We start from the raw sequence: 24,401 nt of genomic DNA, 5'->3' as shown, positions 1-24,401 counted from the left end.
GGGAGAAAATATTTGCAAATGAAGCAACTGACAAAGGATTAATCTCCAAAATTTACAAGCAGCTCGTGCAGCTCAATATCAAACAAACAAACCACCCAACAAAAAATGGGCAGAAGACCTAAATAGTCATTTATCCAAAAGAAGATATACAGATTGCCAACAAACACATGAAAGAATGCTCAACATCATTAATCGTTAGAGAAATGCAAATCAAAACTACAATGAGATATCATCTCACACTGGTCAGAATGGCCATCACGAAAAAATTTACAAACAGGGCTTCCCTGGTGGTGCAGTGGTTGGGAATCCGCCTGCCAATGCAGGGGACGCGGATTTGTGTCCCGGTCTGGGAAGATTCCACATGCCGCGGAGTGGCTGGGCCCATGGGCCACAGCTGCTGAGCCTGCGTGTCTGGAGCCTGTGCTCCGCAGCAGGAGAGGCCCGCGCAAAAAAAAAATTACAAACAATGAATGCTGGAGAGGGTGTGGAGAAAAGGGAACCCTCTTGCACTGTTGGTGGAATGTAAACTGATACAGCCACCATGGAGAACAGTATGGAGGTTCCTTAAAAATCTAATAAAGGAACTACCATATGACCCACCAATCCCACTACTGGGCATATACCCGAGAAAACCATAATTCAAAAAGTGTCATGTATCAAAATGTTCACTGCAGCTCTATTTACAATAGACAGGACATGGAAGCAACCTAAGTGCCCATCAACAGATGAATGGATAAAGAAGATGTCGTACATATATACAGTGGAATATTACTCAGCCATAAAAAGAAACAAAATTGAGTTATTTGTAGTGAGGTGGATGGACCTAGAGGCTGTCGTACAGAGTGAAGTAAGTCAGAAAGAGAAAAACAAACACTGTATGCTAACGCATATATATGGAATCTAAAAAAAAAAAAAAAAAAGGTCATGAAGAACCTAGGGGCAAGATGGGAATAAAGATACAGACCTACTAGAAAATGGACTTGAGGACACACGGAGGGGGAAGGGTAAGCTGGGACAAAGTGAGAGAGTGCCATGGACATATATACACTACCAAACGTAAAGTAGATAGCTAGCGGGAAGCAGCCGCATAGCACAGGGAGATCAGCTCGGTGCTTTGTGACCACCTAGAGGGGTGGGATAGGGACTGTGGGAGGGAGGGAGATGTAAGAAGAAAGAGATATGAGGACATATGTATATATATAACTGATTTACTTGGTTATATAGCAGAAACTAACACACCATTGTAAAGCAATTATACTCCAATAAAGATGTTAAAAAAAAGAATAGGAGGAGAAAATTTGCAAAAAAAAAAAAGTGGAAAACTTTTGGAGGCAGAATAGACAGGATTTGGACCAATACCGTAGTTAACAGTAGCAGAGACTGGCAGGATGCTCACCAAAGCCATCTCTTCTTCCTAGGCCCACAGCTGGACTCCATTCCCGGCCTTCATTCTATTAGCTGGCAGCATGCAACTGAGTTCCAGGTGGACAGAAAGGTTACGGATGAAAGTCAGGGATGACACTTCCAGGCCCATCTCACTCTCTCTCTTTCTCTTTTTCCTTCCCCATCATACTGGAATGGAGTGAACTCCCAAGTTCCCAACTCTGAGAGCCATGCATTGTAGATGGTAGAACCACCGGGTAGATGGAGCTGTGTTTCCTGAATCACTGCTTTGAAAAGAATAATCCAACCTGCTAGACCTTGAGACAGGTGAGAAGTAAACTGCTTTCCTGTTGAGCCATGACATGCTTGGGCCTGTCTGCAATCACAGCATGGCTTAGACTACCCTAACCAAATTAGAAGTTGGTACTTTGAAGTGCATGCTCCCATAACAGAATACTAAAGCATGTGACACTGACTGTGTGAGGAAACAGGTACTGGAGACGGGCAGGCTGGGGAGTCCTGTTTTGCTATGGCAAAATATTTGATAAAACTGTTGCCTGAGTCACCGTGCAAGGGATTGCGGTGTGCACTGGTGTACCTTCACAGGAAGCCTGCAGGCATCAGTGGCTCCTGAACCCCTGATTTAAGGGGCTAAGGGGCAGTCCTTGGGTTGGAGTGAAGCCTGAACTGCATACATACAGTACTTCATATCAAATGTTGAAAATGCCATTGTCTTCATCCAAGAACGGGCTGCAGAAGGCGGCAGAATTATGAGGGCCTAAAGCCCTCACTGCTGCCCACACGCCTGTGGAGGTGGTCTTCTCGGCTTTCCCCCCTCACAGAGCTAACCTCGGAAATGCCTCACCTGGACCTTACCTTCAAGGGCAACTTGCCCACGAGTTGGCAGGTGGCAGATGGGTGCTGAAAGAGGAAAACAGTCCCGCTTCTAACACTCCATAGGTCTGGGGGACCCAGAAACACTTTTCAGCTAGGAGGTGTGCACTATTCTGTTTGGGGTCCTAGAAAAGTTAAGCAGGAGTGATGACTGGAGACATCAAGTAACCTATTCAGGGTCATTTAGCTGCTTCTCCATTTCAATGGTTTGCCAGCATGATGCAGCAAATTAGAAGCAGAGTTTAGACTTTCCAAGAACTCATGAAACCTAAGAGGAGAGCAGAAACGTATGTTATGGTGGCCGTACTGTGGACCATCTGATCCAACTGTCACTTACATAGGCCCAAACAGAGAAGAAGAGGAAGAACCCACTCTCCCACAGGACCTACTGTGTGCCTGGAACCCTGCAGAAAGCTTCCCACATATTAACTCATTTCATCTTCACAACATCACTACAAGATAAGTACTATCATCTCCATTTTGCAGATTAAAAAAAACAGGCACAGAGTGGACAAGTGACTTCAGAGAGGGCGAGTAACTTACCTAAAGTCGTACATCTAATAAGTGACGGAGCCAGGATTCAAATCCATGCAGTCTGGCTCTAGAGTCTATGCTTGCAGCCGCTGTACTACGCGAGGATCTACCGGATCTGTATTTCCAGGCAGCTCACTGAAGCCTTCGCACCCACACGCGCTGTCTTCCTGCTGCTTGTCGGACAGAGCTCCAGATTAGCATGCACTGATTTGACATGGACCAAACATGGTCAGGCCCAGCCTCATCTCTCCCAGCTTCTCTCCATAATGCTGCCTCAGCCTCCTACATCTTGCACCCCTGCCCTCTCCACATCTGTGAACAGCTCTGTAGCAGAGTGGGGAGCATATCCTGACGAGTCAGTTCTGGGTTTGAGTTTTGGCTCTGCGGTTTATTGTCTCTAGAATAACCTTGGGCAGATATATGATAATATCTACCAACCAGGATTATCATGAGGATTTGATGAAATAATGTAGATGAAGTGTTTCATATAGTGCCTGGCACGTGATATATACTTTAACAGCAGGAAAAAATTTATTGATGTGAAATTCCATTATTCCCAGCTTCAAACGTCTCATAGATGGCTGTTCATACCCATAAATGGTTGACAAGTCCCCTGCAGACTATGCATTCTGATTTAGGGTATGGAAAATAGGGTCAGTTAAATAGCCATTAGAGTGAGCAGGAAAGAGCACTCACAGGGGCTGGGAACAGTCAGTGAACCCTTCCAGTGGAAGCTGCATTGAATTCAGCCTTGAAGGCGGAATTGATTCATCTAAGTAGAAATGAGTGGGGAAAGTATGGAACAATGCTTAAAAGCAAGAAGCACACAGTACTTTGCAGTAGTGACTTTTGTTCGGTTAACATAGGCACCACTCAGGGGATCAGTGGGAGATATGTTTGAAAAGGTAGCTTGGGGAACCATTATAAGGGTCTTGAAATCCAGGCAAGAGAATATGAGATTTCTCCCTCCCTCCTTCCCTTTCTCTTATAGCAACAGTAATAACAACGGCAACAGCAAAGACAAAACCTCACAGAGGAAAACAGTCCAGATACCAATCTGTGCTCTTGGATTAATATTTAAAACCCAAATCTCAGCATCCCACGTGTAGACGAGGGAGGTTGTGGCCATACAGAAGGGTTTTGGGAAGTGTGTTCCTCTTACAATAAAGCTCTCCAAGGGCTGCATGCACTCAGGATAAATCATAGCAATTTGTAGCTTTGTGTTATTGGAAACATTTCAGTTCTCTGAACCAGTCAGTGCTCAAAGAGTTCTGTCCTCACCTGGTCCAAGATTAATACAAAAAACTCACTGGGACCAGAGGAGGTGTAATTTGGGTATAAACCAGAAAGAGCCTCATAGGCCAGGACAGAGCATGCTTGAATGCCAGCAGGGCCCAAAGTCTTGAGTCAAGCAAGAAGCCTTTTTCTAAGGTGTTTGATCTTTGTTAAACTTCCTTCTTCAAAATCTTCAGGTTACATTCTGTGTGTAGCTTTCCTTCCATGAGTTCTTTATGTTTTATTGGCAGTTATTAACCATAGATAATTTCTCACTTTTGTTTCATCAATGTCACTTATAAATTTTCACATCAACTATTATGTTATTATAACTGATAGTGTAAACAAATAATTCCGTAAGATTAATATTATTAGGGCATTGCTGAATTTTTAAAAAAATTATTGAAATGTACCTCACTAAATAAGAATGTACAAATAATAAGCATACAACTTGATATAATCAATCACCATAACAAATAGGACCTTTTTAGCACCTCCAAAAGCCAAGCTCAGGTCCCCTTTCCAAAACTACTTTCTCCCTATTTAGTTACTACACAGACTTCCAAAGCTACAGTTAAGTTTTGCTTGGTTTTGACCTTATATAAGTGGAGTCATACAGCATATATTCTTTTGTGTTGGATTTCTGTTCTCAAAATAATGTTCGTGAGATTTGCTCATGTTTTATGTTTCCATGGTTTTTTTCATCATAATTGCTGAAGAGTATTTCACTGAACGAGTATACCACAATTTCTATTATGAATGGGCTTTTGGGTTGCTTCCAGTTTGGGACTGTTTCAAATAATGCCGCAATGAACATTCTCGTAAATATCTTGGTACACATATGCTTGCACTTCTGTTGGGTATATGCCCAGTAGTGGAGCTGCTGGTCACAGGGTAGGTGTGTTTCAGTTTGTATTTCCTTGATTACTAATAAGGTTAAGCACCTTTTGTAGATATATCAGCTATTTGGATATCCTCTTTTGTAAAGAAGATATATTGAATTATCTGTGTTACTTACTGATTTATAAAAAGTTTTTCACGTATTTTGGACATAAGTCCTTTGTCAATTATGTGTCACAAGTATCTTCTACTATGTGGCTTACTTTTTCACTCTTTTAGTGATGTCATCTGATAAAAGTTCTTAATTTAATGTAGTCCAAGTTATCAATATTTCCTTTATTGTTGGTGAGTATATGTGTCATTTAATAAATACTTTTCTCTATCTTCACATCATGAAGATATTTTCTTATTTTATCTTAAAGAAATGTCACATTTAGAGCTACCATCAATTGAGAATTGATTTTTATGTATGCTGTGACATAGTAATCAAGTTTCTTTTCTTTTTCCCATATGGTTACCCAATAGACAAAACATTGATTGAACTGTCCTTTCCCCAACTTGTATGATCAAATGTCCAAATATGTGTGGACCTGTTTGAGGACTTTTTTCTTAGTCTATTTGTCTACCTTTACACAAGTACCACACGGTCTTAATTACTATAGCATTATAATAAGTATTGATATCTAGTGTGTAAGTTCTTTCACCTTACTCTTTCATAGTATCCCTTTTTATTTCCATATATATTTTAGAAGCAGCTCATAAGTTCTTTTCTTTTTTTTAATTGGAGTATAATTGCTTTACAATGCTGTGTTAGTTTCTGCTGTACAGTGAAGTGAATCAGCTATATATATACATATATTCCCTCCCTCTTGTACCTCCCTCTCCCCATCCCACCCATCTAGGTCATCACAGAGCACCGAGCTGAGCACCCTGTGACTTTTATCAGGATTATAAACAATACAGTTTATATCTTACAGGGTTTTTCAATCCATAAACATGAGATATTTCTCTACTTATATAGGTCTTCATTAATTTCTCTCAATATTGTGTTATTATCTTGCAGAAATCTTGCCCTATTTTGTAAGATTTATTCATAGGTATTTGGTGCTATAAATGGTATCTGCTTAAAAAAATTGTATTTTCTAATTTTTGCTGCTTTAATTGACTTTGTACCTTGACCTTGTATCCACAAACTTTGCTAAACTCACTTATTATTTCTGATAATTTACTTGTAAATGAATTTTTTCTGCATACAGCACTATTTGTAAACAATAATAGTTTTTTTAAACAATAATAGTTTTATTTCTTACTTTACATTCATTATATCTTTTGTTTATTTTTTGTTCTAGTTGTACTTACTAGGATTTTCTGTAAAATGCTACATGGAAGTGGTGATGCTGGGCATACTTGTCTTATCCCTAGTCGCAGAGAGAAAGCTTTCAACATTGCACCATTTAGTATGATGTTGTGGTTTTTTTAGCAACCCCTTATGAAATTAAGGAAATTCTTCTCTATTTATAATTTTTAAGAAGTTTTTTTCTCATAAATAGATGTTGAATTTAATTAAATATTTCTTCATCTATTGAAATGTCCAAAAGATTTATAGCTTTCTTAATGTTAATATGCTGAATTACACTGCCTATTTTTTTCCAGTGTTAAACTAGTCTTGCATTCCTAGAAAACATCCAACATGATTTTGATGAATTGCTGGATTGAGTTTGCTAATATTTCTTTAGGGTATTCGCACCTAAGTTCATGAATAATATTGGCCTATGATTTTTGATAACAAGGTTATGGTATCAAGGTTATAAGACCTCATAAAACAAATTGGAAGCTTTTCCTCTCTATCCTCTGGGATAGTTTTTGTGGAGTTAGAATTATTCTTTCTTAAATGTTTGGTACAATTCACCAGTGAAGCCCAACTTTTCTTTCTGGGAAAGAAACATGGAATTAAATTAAAAAAAATATTTATAGGACTAATTCATATATTCTATATCTTCTTGGGTCAGTTTCAGTAAGTAATGACTTTTAAGGAATTTATCCATGTCATGTAAAATTTCAAGTTGACTGGCAAAAATTATTTATATTATTCTCTTGTTAATTTTGTAGCATCTGTTGGGTTTAAGCCAACTGCCCTTCTAGCACGTAGCACAGTGTCTATCAGCTGGTAGCATTCAATAAATTACTTGAGGAATGAATGAATAAATTTGAGTGAAACAGAAACACATGAAGACACAGTGACCAAATACTACTTACTGTCACATTAAGCTGGGAAGCACACAGTTGAAGAAGACCCTTGTGCATGCCAGGAGCCTGTATATTTGAGGCCTTAGCCACTGGTTCCCAAACCTATCAGAGACACAACATCATCATTGTAAATATACGTTTGTAACTCCCCCCTTGGATATCTTGAAAAGAAATTCACAAATAGTCTAAATTTTTAGAAAATAATCCAATATCCTCTTGAATAGAAAATCAATAAATGAAAAGTAATTTATAATAAAAAGAGTGTGTATTTCAACCTGGAGATGCTTAGGCATGATTACACTAGAGACATGTTGAAGTCGGCAGATGTTTGCTCCTAGTTATAATGAGCAAATTTGGATGTATGAGAAGTAAGGCAATACTCAAATAATGTTTATGGTTGACACTTTTTCTTTATATTGAACATTTTGAGATAAAAGCTAAATTAGCATATTTGTGTATGTATATATATAAGTAGTATCAATATGAATGTGACAGCTACAAGTGTAAACTGATAATGGTATATTGCATTGTTGACTCAGACACCAGAAGTGCTGTTGTTGACGATGGAATATTTCCAAGTGGTGAACAATTCTTGGTAAAGTTCCGAAACAAAGTTCAATCTTCTCTTGATTTATATGGGAGTTGCATTCCTGGAAAATTCAGTATATGTCAAAACCATGTGAAATATCCTTTTAAACATATGTAAAATGGAGTTAGGTGTTAGGCTCTGGTAACCATAGAGATTTTTACCTACATATATTTCCAATGGGGCATTTGTAATTTGTGTGGGGCTGTCTCCCTCACTGTAGGACTTTAGTGGATTTGTCCCTCACCCAGTTTATCCCAATAGCACCCCCCCCAATTATTGCAATAATCAATCCCCTCCCACAATAAATTTTCCAACAACCCCTGCCCCCCCGCCAGGAAGCACTGTCATCCTTGCTGAGAACCTTGACCTTGTTCCCCTGAGGTAGAGCTGCCTCCTCACCCCAACTCTCTCCCCCAAACTCTGTGAAAGCACCACACAGACACTGGAGGATACAGCAAGCCCCTTAGAAGGATTCCAAACTTGCATCATTGAATCATCTTTATATTTATTTTCATTATTATTCTTAAAATTTCTTATCATCTTCCCAAAAGGATGTTTTGGTGAGTGGCAAAGAGGTATACTCATAAAGAGGCGGAAAAAATCTGGCGGGGTGAAGAATGAGAGGAAAACAGGCAGGCAGAATGAAGCTGGGGGTGAACCTAGTGCCTAAAGCACGCACTCCCAGGGCTTGTACATCTGCTAAACGTAAGAGGTAGCCTGGGTTGTCAAGTTAAAGAGGGGCACTGGATCAGTTACACAATTCCACTGTCCAGGAGATAAAAACAAGGTAAGAACGTGGACTCTGGAGCTGGACTGCTTGGATTCAACTTGACTCCATGCTTACCAGTTTTGGGACCTTGAGTAAATCTCTGTGTGCTTCAGACCCCTTGCCTATCAACAGGATAATAATAATAATACCTGGAATACCTACCACGTGGACTATTGGGAGGATTAGATAAGTTGATATTCATAAAGTGCCTAAAACAGTACACAGTAGTTACTTGTACATGTTATATAAGCATTTGCCAAACAAACAAGCTAAAACAGTTGCTCAGAGAAAACACAGCTTTTCCTAGCAGTTTCTCTCACTGAGTGACGTGAGATTGAATTACTTAGCTCGGATGCTCAGGGGAAACTCAACATTCATCAATCCCAACCTGCTTGTGCTACAGTGCAGGAAACTGTAAGCAGAGAGTGGAAATCTAGTGGCCGAACTCATGTAGCTAAGGTAGTGGAAGAGCCAGGGCACCGGCTCCAGTCTGCTGCTCTTCCCAACACTCCATGGCTGGAGCTGGCCCAGGGAGAGGATGCAGAGAATGGGCCTGTGATCTTTGCACCCAGCGTGTTTGCAGGTTCCAAAATCCCACCTTCCCCCAACTGTCCTCTTACTCTCCAAACTCCCATTTGTCCCTAAGCACAGAGAGCAATGAATGAAACAAATCAAGTGTGAGTGACCCATAAGCTCAAACACTCAAGGCACAGGCATGTTCAAAGTGGATTTCCTTTGAATAAATCTCCAACTTTGGGGAGGAGGAGGAATGGATAGGTAGAGGGTAAAGGTTTTGGCAAGAATTTAAAATGAAATTGTATAAGCTGGCAAAGTTCCACCACTTTCTAGCGAGACCGCACAGAAAGTTATCTAAGGGTCTCCAAGCCTCCTTTTCCTCATTTGTAACGTGAGGATGATAATCACTGCTCATGGGATTGCTGTGAAGATTAAATGAAATAACGTAAATTGCCCAGCACCATTCCTGGCACAGGGTCAGGAGCTGATATATAATATGGGGCATCAGCAACCTACCAGAAGAGAGAGATTTTTCCTTCACGCTCCGAAGAAAGGAGGCCACGTGTTATTCCACCGCAGAAAGATTTTATTTCGGTGTTTTCCTCCTCTACGAACCCAGTTATCTAGTGGAGGGGAATGGGGGGCGGGGCGGTGTCTGGGAAGAAAGCACCTGAAAGCCCAGTCACTCTAGGCCCATGAGAAGCAGTGCAAGACAGCATGGATGTGGGGTGGAACCCAACTCAATCACTCACTGTAGTGAGTTCCTGAGCATGTCCTCCTCCCCCTCTGACCCTTAGACAAACATTTGTTCATTGCCCAGAATATAACACATGTCAGCGTTTGCCACTACTAAAGTGCTTGTTCCTGAATGAGGAACTTTGAAAAATTGTACAAGAAATCTAGAGAGGCAGTGAATTGGGGATGAATCTCCCACTGGTGACAGTTCAGAAAGACTGGCAGCAAGGGACTTTGCAAAATGCATGCTTACACACTCTCCTTCTTTTACAAGGAACGTTATGAAACTCTATAGTTCAGTCATAGTGAGAAATACTGGAAAACTAAAAAAAAATTTTATACCCTTAAAAATTCAATAACTCAGTAGCTCCACTCTACTCAAACCTGTCATTGGACAGAAATGACACGTCTTATTGCAGATTTTAATTTTCAAAGGGACTTTGACTTCCGTGTATGGGTGGCAGCTGCTAGGAGCTGCAGGCTCTCCGTGCACACACAGGGGTGCAGGTGGCCAGACGTCTTTTGTCTGGGAAGGAAGAAGAGGCAAAGTGCGTCCACCAGGAGCCAGCTACGTGCCTCTAGTATTTCACTCAACACCCCCCGACTCTGTGTTAGGGAATCCTTTTCTCCCCTCCGGCATTCTTGCCAGTCCACAAAACAGGAATCTCTGCCCTCTTTGGGGTACCGGAGAGCTAGCGCACACCCATCTTTCTCCCTCTCCTTCATTTCTTCCCAGGGGAGGGAAAGACTTCTCTTTCTGGTGAGATTGGAGAAGCGCCCTGAAACGTGGACTCTCTTTGTTAGGCTGGCTGTGTGCTGGATGAAGAGTTTTTTTAGTGTTTCTGCTTTCCTGTAAGAAGAACAGTTGGATCCCAGTCCACAGTCAAGCGGGACACGTCTTTCTCCAGAATTCATGGGTTCGAGGCAAGCTGCACACTCCCGTGTGTCTGAGTTGTAGCCCCAATTCTGCCCACGTGCAGGTCCAGACTCGGTCAGGGTTGTATCATTTTGAAGGTCATTTGGTTGTAGGTCCAGTTGAAGTGCTCCAACATGACCACCAATAAAGCTGCTATTTTCATCTCTATCTGACTATAAGTATGACTATGTTTTTAATTGTTCCAGAACCAGATAAGTCCTACTACCCAGAAGAGCTAGAAAGGGGCTTGAAAGGGATATGGCTCAAGTCTCTTATCGTACAGGTAAAAAGCTGCGAACTGAATGCCCTCCTGCTGGCTCGCCCTCCCAGGCCCCACCAAGGCTAGCAGCATAGTGAAGTATGTTGCCCAAGACTGCTCGGTTGCCTGGCCTGGCCCTGCTGCATTAATTAAGCACTGCCTGAGCCCTGTGGCACTGCATAAGCCTGCTTTGCACCGGACCCTACTACATCTCATCATCGTTCACATAGACTCTTTGCCTCAGATTGTTCTGTGCTTGTTTTCACTCACTCGGAAGCACCTGAGTCTTCGTTCTCCTGGCCCTGCTCAGACCCCTTTGCTTTGCTGGGGCACTGTCACCAGGGTCTCAGGATGTGTTCCTGTCCTGGATCTGACCCCCGTGGACTGGAACCTGCATATAGGTCTCCTGCCCCCTTGCCCAGTGTTCTTTCTTCCCACACCAGGTGGGTACTCGCTGTGAATTATAGTTGGACTTCTCTTAACAGTGGACTCTATTAAATAGAATAATAGTTTTATCTCACTGTGTGATTCAGAGGTGGTTGCCAGGGAAACCACCAGGAATATGTTTAATGTGTAAATCCTATAATTGCCCTAAATTAGAGTAATTCATGCTCTCGCTTCAAATGCTTTTGGACTGAGCTGGCTGGGAAGCAGGTGAGGAGGAGAGAATGATCACAGGTTGGCTCCCATGGCAATCTGTTCACACTCCTTATAAAGTGTTTTTTCCATCGCTTTGCCAAAAAGCCTATGGGGATTAGAGAGGAGGCCAGAGGGAACACCATGGTATCCTTCTACTGGACCCGAAAATCCAGAAAACCCAAGAGGGCAGTCTCTCCCTTCTTATGAATTCAGGTGGTCATAGCAGAGGCACTGAGGGCTACACCAATAGTGATGGAGAGACGTAAAGGAACATCTGCAAAGGCTTTTTATTTTAAAATGGATTCAGAATCCTAACGCTGTAATTCACAGGGGGCTGCTAACTCCAAACGGGGAGGATCAAGCTACTTGGAAAATTTTATCACCAGCAAAAAGCAGGGCGGTCTAAATGTAAGATCATGGTGTTAGATTTGGAGGAGGGCCCAGCATCATCTCTACCAAGCCTTTCCTTTTTTTTTTTTTTTAAAGAAGATGTTGGGGGTAGGAGTTTATTAATTAATTTATTTATTTTTGGCTGTGTTGGGTCTTCGTTTCTGTGCGAGGGCTTTCTCTAGTTGTGGCGAGCGGGGGCCACTCTCCATCGCGGTGTGCGGGCCTCTCTTGTTGCGGAACACAGGCTCCAGACGCGCAGGCTCAGTAGTTGTGGCTCACGGGCCTAGTTGCTCCACAGCATGTGGGATGCTCCCAGACCAGGGCTCGAACCCGTGTCCCCTGCATTAGCAGGCAGATTCTCAACCACTGCACCACCAGGGAAGCCCCCAAGCCTTTTCTTGATCCACGTTCATTTTCAGAGGGTCACCCACACTCTGCTCTTGCACATTTCCAATGATGAGGAACTCACTCCTCCCCAAGACAGCCAATTTTACTTTTAAACAGACCTGATTGTTAGGAAATCTGCCTTATAGTGTGTCAAAAAATGGGATGCAGGGTGGGTGGCACTTTTCCCTGATTGATGCAGTCGACTGGCCAAGTTTCCACAGGCTTGTTTCTAAGCTGAGACATATCCTTCCTCTGTCCTATGTGCTCGTCATCAACAAGCCACACTGGCTCTGGGGCCCAGGACTATCCATTCAGTTGGGGACTCCTACCTTCAGATGGAGGGGAGCAGCAGTGGGGAAAAAAACAGAATGTTCCTTGATACAACGCTTGATTAAGAACAAAGAGAAGAGCCGCTGTCTCTAGGGCCCTGTGATGTTTATCTCATTGCGGTAGAAAACCAAAATCAAAGCACAGACCCTGTTGCCCAGCGTAAATGTCATATGAAACTCTTCTTTATACAATATCAGGATCAACAGAGGATGACTCGGTGTTTCAGATGTCGCTAAGTCTGGGGGCGGGTGTGGGGAGTCGCTGTGCTCTCTTTTGGAAACACCATAGTTCCGTGAATGCGGCTGAAGGTCACATTAGCTCGTGGCTGCTACATCCCAGTGGTGATTCATGTTGGAGTCTGCAATCAGTGAGAATCCCCAGACTGCTTCTCCTTTGTTGGTGCAACATTACATGGCCCCACCCCAGCTCTACTGGGACCGTGGATGTCCAGGGCTCCTAGCTCCTTGTCTGCTTCTGTTGTCAAGTTTATGAGCTCACCTTCAGCATTGGAAAATTCAGGATCGTAGAGGTGGCAGCCTGCTGTCTCTGGCTCCTTGGCACCTCTCCTGGTCTTTAAGGTCCCAGGAGCTCACTGCCTGTGGACAACTGATCTCACTGGCATGGTCCCATTCTCCTCAGCTCTAACTTATCCAAACCAGTATCTTTAATGAATCTAAATGTCTAATCCACCCTTTATCAATGTCTAGTCTCTCTTTCCAATTCCTTGACAGAAAAGTTGGAGGAAAGGCAGGGGCTGAGGAGTCCTTCTCCTTCTCTGATCTACTGAAGCATCATAATTAGTTTATCTGATAAAATATATATATATATATATATATATATATATAATCCATGTGAGAGGTAATAGTTTAGGATTTTGGAAAAAGACTTCCAACCTGAGTGTTTATATTTTGTGTAGCCCTTTCACATTGTTTAGTATTGCTTGTTTTTGTGCTACTTAATTGTTTTAACGAAGAGTTCCCGGGTCTATAAAAATGGACACATTCAGTTCAGTCGCTTTTATGCAAAATCTAGTTTTATGTGCCACAAAGCCATAACCAAGGTCTGCCTCATTGGAGAGAAAGATTCCAGGAAGCAATAAATGGTCATGAGTGGCAACTTTGCAAATTTCAAGCTATGAAACGATGGCAGACTTCACTGTCAAAGGGGCCCTGGGCTCTCCAGAAAGTCCAAATCCCAGACAAGAAAGGATCCTAGTTTTCTCTCTGAATTCTACTCAAAAATTACTAAGAAACTAGCTACCATGTAAAACTGGAAAATTATACTTATTAGAATGTGGAGGGTGTGGGTAACCTCAGTCTTAGAGCAAGGAGTCTGACTTAGGAAGCGGGGGTGGGAAGACAGGACTGGATTCTGTGGCTACATCTATGGGAGACCTTTCAGTACTATACACTGAAAGTCAGAGGAACGCACAAAGACCTTCATTAGGAAAGTGGGAAAAGGATTATTCTATAAATCGTGTGTGTGTCTGTGTGTCTGTGTGTGGCTTTACACTTCATAGCTCTGCATCTTCGGTCAACTCACTTTACTTCTCAGAGTCTCAGTTTCTTCATCTTTTAAAAGGGTGCTTAAACAGGGGTCATAATGTACCAGGATTTTCTTGAGAACCAAATGAAGTCATGGAGGATATTAGAAATGCCCACCACTGTCTCCCTGCTCCCTCTAAGGCAGTACACTCCCCTCTCCCGCCCTGCTTTGTGTTCTGTGATCTACCCCCAGCCCCCAACTCCCTTCTCTACTGGGGTTGATTAGAATGAGGTAAGCAGCTACACCAAAGAGTGGTGAGCTGGCCTCAAAGAAATCCATCAACATGCTGAATGCAGTCACTTGGAACACCTTTCTCTTTTGAGATTTTTCACTGAGAACTGAATTTTTAATTTCATTTAATTTTGATTAATTTAAATTTAAATAGCCACATGGAGCTACTGGCTATCATACTGAACAGTGCAGGCTTATAGATTTATTCTCCGGAGAGGGTAAAACAGAAACCAAAGAGCTGCAAAAGATTGAAGAGATTTTCTTATCATGGGAAAAATTCGCACACCAAAGATGCTGCAGATTCAGAGAAAGGCCAAAGGAATACAAAAGAAACAAATGATATTGCCTAAAGGTGTCTGGGAGGTAGAGATGACTGTGAAGCCCAGATAATTTCTATCCTGACCATCTACACCAAAATTCCCTGTTAATAGAATCCAATAGTGAAGTGTTAAAAAACATTTCTGGCACTATGGAGAACTACGTGCTATGGAGTCTCCACTACTATGAAATGAATACAACCTGATAAAACATACCTTTTATCTCATTCCCAGGCTTGCGATGCACACCCACACTCACCCTCTCCCAGAGATCTGAACTCACAGTGATAAGTGATAAGTATGGGAGAAAGGTAGTGCTGCCCTGCTGGCAAATGCTGGTATCAAAACCAGAACTCAAAGCTAAGTAACAAGGTGAAGAGATTAAGTCTGGGATTCTACAGGGGGGCTAAAGTATAAGCTGGGTAACACTGACTCTCTGGCTCTCAGCAAATGCCAATACAATTCTGCTCTGGAGCAAAGCTTCCTCATTTAGGGTTTCTAGGATTTCCACAGATTAAGATCAACAAAATATAAGCTCTTAATAAGATTTAAGAAACCAAAACATAAGAAGTCAAACCACTTTGGGCCAGAGGCAGCAGAAACAAAGTACACCAGATTTAGATCTTCAAGGACTTTAAATATTAAAATAATCATATATAAATATGAAATAACTATGTATGAAATCCACAATCATTTTGCAAAATGATTTGGTACTGCTTAGTGAAGCTGAAAATTTGCTAACTCTATGACCTATCAATTCCATTCCTAAATACATACCTGGAGAGACTCTTGCACATGTGCACTGGGAGACCTGTAATGAGAATGTGAAAATGAATGAACTACAGCTATTTGCACCAACTCAAAAGAATCTCACAAACGTAGCTTTGAATTTTAAAAAAATGTAGCTCACCCAGGGTATGATCTTTTTCTAAAATTCCCAAACGAGCAAGATGAAACAATACATCGTTTAAACATTCATAAGAATGTGATAGGGAGTTCCTTGGTGGTGCAGTGGTTAAGAATCCACCTGCCAGTGCAGGGGACACGGGTTTGAGCCCTGGTCAGGGAAGATCCCACATGCCGCGGAGCAACTAAGCCCGTGCGCCACAACTACTGAGCCTGCATACCCTAGAGCCCGTGCTCCGCAACAAGAGAAGCCACCACAACGAGAAGCCCACGCACCGCAAAGAAGAGTAGCTCCTGCTCGCCACAACTAGAGAAAGCCTGCACGCAGCAACGAAGACCCAACGCAGCCAAAAATAAATTAAAATTAAAAAAAGAAAGAATGTGATAAAATATGAAAATAAGGCAAAGGAACAGTAAACAACCAAAGCCACACATGGCCTTCTCTATCTAAGTGGTGATTTGCCATTGGATTCGCCTCCCTGAAAATAACTGGGGACACCCCCTCCTTGCTGGGGGTTGTGTCCCAGTGAGTAAACTCACTCTTCTGAGGATGCTAGCCGAGGACCTGGTGGGAGGTAGTGGCGTTGCCCACTCAGCAGCCTTTGACTGAGGCTGGGACCCTTGCCTCTATCCACATGCTGCTAGCTCAGTTCTCATTTGGGGGTGATTCAACCCTCCTTAGAGAGCCTTTGAATCATGCAGGGGAAAGTTCCTGGTTGTCACAGGGACTTGGGAGCCAAAAGGCCAGCAGTGGCCCTGGTGAGACACACCGGCTCTCCCATCCTCGGAGCCCTCTGCGTCTCTCTGTTTTGTCTGTATATGTGATGTTCACTCCTGCCCAGCTGGTAACTGCTGGCCTCTGGGAAGCAAGCAAGTCTCTGCCCAGACCCCTCAGGACAGAGGGCTGCTGGTCCTAACTTCAGAATCTTCAGGGCTGCAGATGCTCTGTCCTCACTCCTTTGCTGCTTGGGAGCAGCAAGTTGTCCTCGCAGTAAGATTTGGTTTAAATTCGGTTGAAGTGGACAGTTACAGAACACTTGCTCGCTGGCCTGTCTGCTCAGGAGCAGAAAACTGGCTTGCTCCAGTTCTAGCTGCATTCTCAGAACCACTCTGTGTTCTGGGCTCTGTCGTCCCCTGCAAAGCTGAGCAGCGCCCTCCCTGGGACACCCTGGGAACGTACACGACTGGCTGCTCTGAGAAAATGCCTTGCCGTGAGGAGAAAACACCCATGGCTGTGGCTTTAGAGGATCAGACCACTGCCAGCTTATGAACACTGGATGGAGGGCCCCTCTAGAAGAAGGCAGCCCCATGCCAGGGTGCATAGCTTGATGAGGAGTGAGAACCTGCTCCCTTGCCCAGGTTCTCTTGTGCAGTGCACATGCTGTACCACTGTACCTAGTAGTCAAACCGTCTTGCTCCCTATCAGTCTGGTGACCCAGCCTTGGCTTCATTCAGGAGGAGCCTGCCTTTCTGTGATTGCTTCGTGACTGCCTGAACTGGACTCCAGTTCTAAAGAGATGGGTCCAGGTGTCCAGCCCCCATGGCCTGACATTCAAGGCCTTCTACACTCTGCTTCCAATTTGCTTTTCTGTCCACTACACATCAGACTTTCTTCTAGGCAGGCTACTCTAGTCACCGTCTTCCAAAAAATGCTTGTGAAATTTCATCTTCACACTCTCACACTCTTCCTTTATCCTGCCCTGTTATCCACCCACTTGAAGACTAAGCTCATTTTCACTTCTCTGAGAAGTGGTCCCGAATTGCCCCAGCTCAGAAACCACCGCAAAGCACCCACTGTACTTCCCTTCCCATTGGTCACTGACTGCACAGCTCATGTACTGAGAGCCTAGCTCCCTAAAAAAGATCATAAGTTTCTCAAAGGTAGGAAGCTTTTGAGGAGACTTATGTTCCCCAACTTAAGAAACTTGCTGGAGGGTATTATGCTTAGTGAAATAAGTCAGACAGAGAGGGACAGTACTGTATATTTTCAATTCCATGTAGAATCAAAAAACATAAAACAAATGAACAAATATAACAAAACAGAAACAGACTCACAGTGGTTACCAGTAGGAAAAGGGATGGAAGGAGGGGTGAGATGAGAGTAGGGGATTAAGAGGCACAAACTACTATGTATAAAATAACCTACAAGGATATATTGTACAGCACAGGGAATATAGCCAATATTTTATAATAACTAAAACTGGAGTATAATCTATAAAAATACTGAATCACTCTGTTGTACACCTGAAACTAATAAAATAAGTCAACAATACTTCAATAAAAAAAATAAATAAATAAGAATCTCACTGAGCAGTTACCATGGTAACAAATAGCTTCACCTGTTCTCTCAGATCAAAGCAAACAAACAAACCAACCATTGAAGAGCAAGGAGTCTGGCTCCCTGCCTGGACTGGTAATTAGAACATCAGGACAAGATTGAGGCCAAATCCGTGAACCTGGCTTAATAAGTTGCCCATGAACTCGGCCTGGGCTACTTTGGTCCCTTCTCACAGAAAGTGCCTCGTTCTGGAGATACTGGTCCACCTGTAGCTCACACCCCTGAATGCCAGAGCGGGAAGCACTCGCTCTTCATGAGTGCTTGGAGGCCACATGGGCTGAAGCTCCCATAACAAGAAAAGCAACTGTGCCTCACAGGTGGAGGACCCACCTAGATGTTGGCCGAGTCAGATTTATGAGCTTAAGAAAGAGATGCTTTGGGTGGTTTTCAAACTCTTTGGTGAGTTTGCAGCAATCTCAGACCACTTAAAAACTCAAATCCACCACAACTCAGTACAGCGTGTTTCAGAAAATCCCTGGAAATGGGCATCTTTGCTGAGTTTCCCTAGTAACACCATCATTCCACAGGTATGACTGAGCCCCTCTGCGATCCAGGCACAGCTTTAGGTTCTGGACATACAGCTGGGAACAAAACAGATGGAACTCTGCTCTCACGAGCTTCCACTCCAGCTCAGTGCCTAGCTCAATTTTCCTCAGGATCCGAGCACTTGAGCAGGTGTTAAGGCTGTGACAGGGAGGTCACAGGAGCCCCTGGGGTAGGGAACACAGCACACACCTTTCAGAAATATCTTCTCAAACCCCACTGTTTCAAGTGCGGTCTGTGTACCAGCAGCATCCCCGCGAGCTGGTAGAAATGCAGGATCTCAGGCTTCTCCCAAGATCTTCTGAGTCGGAAACTGCACCTGACTAAGCTCCCAGGTGAACCATGTGCAGGTGAAGGTTTGGAAAGCACTGCGATAGAACATGTCCCACCCAAAAAAGAGTAGATGGTCAAAAAAGTTTGAGGAAGAGCCTACCCGTCCCTCTGTCACAGACTCAGAAAGCTGGCATGAGAAAGGTGCAGATGTCCTCAGAAAAGGAACTTGTTTAAAATGCCAATGTTCCTCAAACTCACTGGACAGCCCAACAATGACTCAGCACCTGTAAACATTCGACGGAACTAGTGTCCTGTGAAACCTACCTTGGGAAAAACCGTGATGGCTCTCTGACAGTCACAGTTTCAACTTACTCAGTTTAAACAATTCCAGATGGAATGAGCCCATAGCACGATAACCGGCAGCTTTGCTGAGGCACAGATTTGAATCATGCCTACTGCTGGGGCTCTGGGCAAAAGTCTCAGCTCTGGGGAGCTTTTGGGAGGGTTGTGGAGGGGACCCAGGGACTACTCCTTCACGTGGCTGGGTTGGTCTCTGTTTCTGACTGAGTCCGTGGCAAAGCTCATGGGGTAATGAAAACACTGCATCTCAATGAATACCACCACTGCATGAGAGATAAGCCTTCGAGATAATTTAAATTGCTGGTTAACGTGCATTGTGAGGATGTACATAGGAAACACTGCATTCTAGATGGAACGTGTCATTTGGAGAAACCCAGGAGCCAATATAAGCATTCCTTATTTGTCATTTAGGGAGCTGGAAAAGGGTCTGGGCTACATATACTCACAGGTGTCAAGAATCCGTGGCGATGATCATGATGATAACAGCTAACATTTATGGAGAGTTTCTGGCACGCCAAGCACTGTCCTAGCTCACGTTTCCTTACAACGCAATGAGATAAACAGTGTGAATCATTTTACACACTAGGAAACTGAGGCACAGAGATGGTTCCTCACTTCCACCCCTTTTACTCTGAATGCAACTTCTGAGATCTAGGTGGCAGGACCAAACCAGCCAGAGGAGGAAGTGGTCCCTGGGTCCCCTCTATCCTCCTAGCCAGCCCCCAAGAGCTGAGAGCCTTGCCCAGAGCACCAGCCTGGCAGTGGCCATGACTCAAATTTGTGCCTCAGCAAAACTTCCAGTTACCATGCTATGGTCTCCTTCCTACTGAAATAGTGTAAACCAAGAAAGTCGAATCCCCTTTGGGAGAATGTCTCTCCTGTCTGCAATTTGGGGTGTCACTTCAGGTGTGAGGTAGCCCTAAGTGGGCAGGTGCAGACTGGAGCAGCCTCAGTAGTGGGCCAGGGCTGGGATTCTGCCTTTCTATCATGCCCCGGGTGGTGACAGTGCTGCTGGGGCAGACCTGGAAGGCAGGACAGAAGGTGGGACTAAACTTGCTTCTGTAAGGCCTGGGCTCTACCCACTCTGGCCCCCAGCTGCTGCGGGGCCTCTGGCAGGCCTCTTCCCTGAAGCCTTAGTCCCTTCTCTTTAGCGTTCAGAATAATGATACCCCTCTTCCCCGTCCCCACGTGAAGCTGCTGAAAGTTTCTCACCGAGTGTATGTGACAGTCCCTGGCACCTCCTGTTTCAACTCACTGACTGCTTCTCACGAGGTCCTTTCCGGGGCTCCCTTGGGCTTGTGGTTGCTCCAGGCTGGCAGATCCGGATCACATGAGAGCTGGCCCAATCACCCCTCTCCCACGGACATGCAGATCTGCTGCTTCCAAATCACACGAGAGAACCCCAGAGATGAGGATAAAACCCCTATTGTGCGTTCAGACAAAACCCACGGATAAATCATCTTTGGTTCTTGGGATGACACTTAGCAGTCCCTGGGACCTAGAAGTCAATCGCTCAGTTTATGGTGTTTTCCTCACTTTGGGACATAGTATAGGGTGGTGGTAATGGAGTCATCCAGGCACAGCCTTGAGAGTTGGCTGTGTGACCCAGAACAAATGACTTAACCTCTCTGAGTTTTAGCTTGCTCATCTGTAAGTGACATGACTAAAGTACCTATGTCATGGGGCTGCTGTGAGGTGCTGGCACATCATCAGTGCTTCCTAAAGAGCAGCTCTTATAATGTTATTTAGACATTGGTTACAAGAGGGGATTCTGGGGTATACAATAACAGAATACTTCTTAAATTTGCCTTTCAAAAACATCAAATTTCTGAAGAGATTTTATTAAAATAAAATTTAAAAATATGTTCTCTCCCAATAAGAGAGACATTTTATATGAGGTCGGGCACACATGACAAAAAATTTAACAAGTAGAAATCTAGGGCTTACAAAATTTGAGGACTTCCTCGTTCCTCCTGTACCCCACTGCTCTGGACCCTTTCCCTCCTGGCAGCAACCACTGGCATTTTAGTGCAGCTCTCCCTGGAGACTGGGGGAGCTCCATCTCCCAGGTCAGTAGGTGCAGCTCTCCCCTGGAGCTGACCTGAAGCCCTCTTGCTGTATGCCATCCCTTTGCCCCAGAAATCTAGGCCAAGCAGGAAAGAACTCTGAGTTTCATCACTAACTTCCAGGTTGCCTCCTGCCCTTAGCGCTGAACTGGAGAAGGACTCACTAGGACCTCAAGACAGAAGCCTGGAGCAGCAGGTTAGAGATTCCACCCCTCCAGCGGCTTCCTTGAGCCTCCCATCTGAGGGTCAGCTTAGGGGATGGCGGAGGACAGGGACAACACTTGGCAGGACCCTGCTGTCAGCATGCCCTCGCCCTGTGTTAATCTTCCCACAGCTGCATGGGGTAAGGGACTGGCTCGAGGGCACACAGAGACTGAGATGGATGAGTGACTGAGCCAAAGGAGCAGGTGGGTGTTTGCCTTTCCACCTCATAATGCCAGCACCTACACAGTATTTGGGACAGGAGGAGAAGCGTATCTGCTAGAAACGCCAGTAAAGGCAGTGAATGGAGTGGTTAAGAACAGGCTCTAGAAGCAAAATGAATTAAACATGACTCAGTTATTTCCCAGCTGTCTGACCTCAGGGAAATCGTTTAACCTCGATGCGCACCAGTTTCTTCAGCTTTAAAACGATGGAAATAATCATACCTACCTCTTGGGACTGATTTGAGGATGGAAATGAATTGATAAATATCAAGGAATTAAAATGCTACCTGGCACATGCATAGCATGGGATCTATAAATGTTAGATATTATCATTGTTGTTATTAAATTAAATCCCATGAAGGTAGGGATATTTGTCTGTTTTGGTTACTGGTCTGCTTTGGAACAGTGCCTGGCACTTAATAGGTGCTCCGTAAATATTTTGGGGGTAAATAAATATCATCATTACAATCAGTTAGAACTCTTTTGTAATGCAGACATTATTTATTTTGACCAGCAGAGGGCAGCAAGTAGCTATGACTTACAGTCATTCTGGACAAGGGGGTTTTAAATGTTAATTTTGAAGGCTAACAGGACTGTCCCCTCCTGATCCAGCTGGTGGGTTGAAAGGTTGCTGTTGCACCTGTATGAGTGGCCCCTACCCCTCCCACTTACCTTTATGCAGTTAGGATGATTGGCAGAAATTCCAACTCACGACAAACCTTGCTTCGATATTCTCACAGGGCCAACTTATTTTCAACTTCCTTCTTCGCGTCCTTCCTCCTTCCCTCTCTCCCTCCCTTCTTTCTCTCCTCCCTTCTCTTTCTCTAATTATATCTCTCTCTCTCTCTGTCACACACACACACACACACACACACTCACTCACTCACTCACTCCAATGCATCAAGCTAGTATACTGTACACATTCCCAAATTCTATCTGTACTACTGCACCTTGTACTCCAAACCATTAAGTCTAGAGTGGATATTCTTCCCAATCAATTAGTGCTGCTAAATATAGTATAATAGAAAGAACATCTGATAGATTAAAAACTAGGCCCAGAGAGGTACTGTAACTTGGTCAAAGACACACAGCAATTAGTTGCAAAGTTACAGCATAAGCCAGGACATTCTGCTCTGTTCATCCCACCAGGTCATCACTCACCTCTCCTTCTACCCACAGAGAAGACTCAAGCGGTCCCCATTTATTGATCCAATCAATGTGATCATCAGCTTCTGACCCCAGATGCTATTCCCCTGAGCTCTGCAATGGAAGAGCTGGCTGCTTCCCAGGGCATCCCCCTGGGAGGTCCAGGCACAGGGGACAGTCAGCAACCACTGCCTACTTGTCCCTCAGCAAACTCGGCCCCTGCCCACACCTCTCAAGTTTCCTCCATGACCCAGTGCAAGTCCATCTCTCCCAATGACAGGGCCCACACCGGCAAAGTCAAGGTGAGGACCTGGGTAGCACCTGGGTAGCGTAGCACAGAGAGCTCTACTTCTCACAGGCAGCTTCTAGCGTGCCTGGCGGCTGGAATGGTTCCCACACTTCAGCCTCAAGGCTGTCCCAGAGTCTCAGCTCACGGGTGGCCCACTGCTACAGCCTCCCCAGTTTTCTTAAGATAGTGTCTTTCCCAATCATTATCCAAAAAAACTTTAGAAAAAAGTATTTGAGATTCCTACTGAAAAACAAATTCCATACGAATTAATGAATTAAAGAAAGAAAACTTAAAAAGAAAATTTAGAAAACTAGAAAAAAATACGGTTGACCTGTTCTATTATCTCAGATTAGAGAGATTTCCTTCAGCATTACAGTAAAGGTAGAAAATATAAAGGAAATGATTTACAGAATTGATTATATAAAATTAAAAAGCTCCATGCCCCCAAGAACCATCAAAAACAAAATCAAAAGCAAGTAACAATTGGGAAAAGTTTGGCTACATGTATGAGAGACAAAGGATGAATACCCTAAACCAGAATATCAGAGGAAAACGGATGAAGAATCTGAACTGACAACCTAAAAATATAAACTCACAGGAATATAGAACATGTTCAATCTCACTGGTCATGAAATATAAGTAAAATGCAACTTTTTTTGCACCTTAAAGTGGCAAATTGCAAAATTGCATAGTGTCAGTGAAGACGTGAAGCCACAGGCCCCCATTCTGCTGGTGGCACATTTCTGGGGGCCATGGTTAGCTTACAGGTGTCCGTCATGAACGCTTTTTTCCATAGCCTTTATCACCATCACTGTGTTTATTTATTACTTATTTCCCCTCACCGCTTCCCCCTACCAGGTCAATATGCACCTTGGTGACAGGGACATTGCTTACTTGTCTGTCCCAAGTACTTAGAACAGCACTAGCCCATAACTAGGGTGCTCAACATACACCTAATGAATGAATGATTGAACTTTTGCCCCAGTAATTCTACTCTTAGGAACTGATCCTAAGGTAACCATCAGAGATCTACAACAAGATTTATATCCAAGGATGTTCATTCCAGCATATAATAGTCAAATTTTGCAAATCATTTAAATGTCCAAAATAGGGGCTTAATAAACAAATGACACATCCTTATTAGAGACTACAATAATAAAGTCATTAAAATCATGTTGTAGATGATATAATGATATGGAGTTTCTAGATATAGTGTATTGTGAAGAAGGCAGGTCACATAATACTGCTTTCTAGAGAAT

General features: G+C 43.6%; 1 protein-coding gene across 1 annotated transcript in view; it reads right to left on the bottom strand.

The window, feature by feature from the left end:
• Window positions 1-24,375, bottom strand: part of DIRAS3 (DIRAS family GTPase 3) — a 52,261-nt gene extending 27,886 nt beyond the window's left edge. The window contains exon 1 of the mRNA XM_089921168.1: window positions 1,397-24,375. The gene's annotated coding sequence lies outside the window, so the exon portion shown is untranslated. The remainder of the gene's footprint in view (window positions 1-1,396) is intronic.
• Between the last annotated feature and the right edge of the window lie 26 nt (window positions 24,376-24,401).

Source organism: Delphinapterus leucas, chromosome 1, assembly GCF_059928025.1.
Source record: "Delphinapterus leucas isolate spDelLeu-1000000601 "Yukka" chromosome 1, BTC_Dleu_Yukka2, whole genome shotgun sequence".
In the NCBI taxonomy this organism is placed as follows: Eukaryota; Metazoa; Chordata; class Mammalia; order Artiodactyla; family Monodontidae; genus Delphinapterus; species Delphinapterus leucas.
The sequence above is the reverse complement of the archived record's forward strand: the minus strand, read 5'-3'. Positions and strand labels throughout refer to the sequence as shown.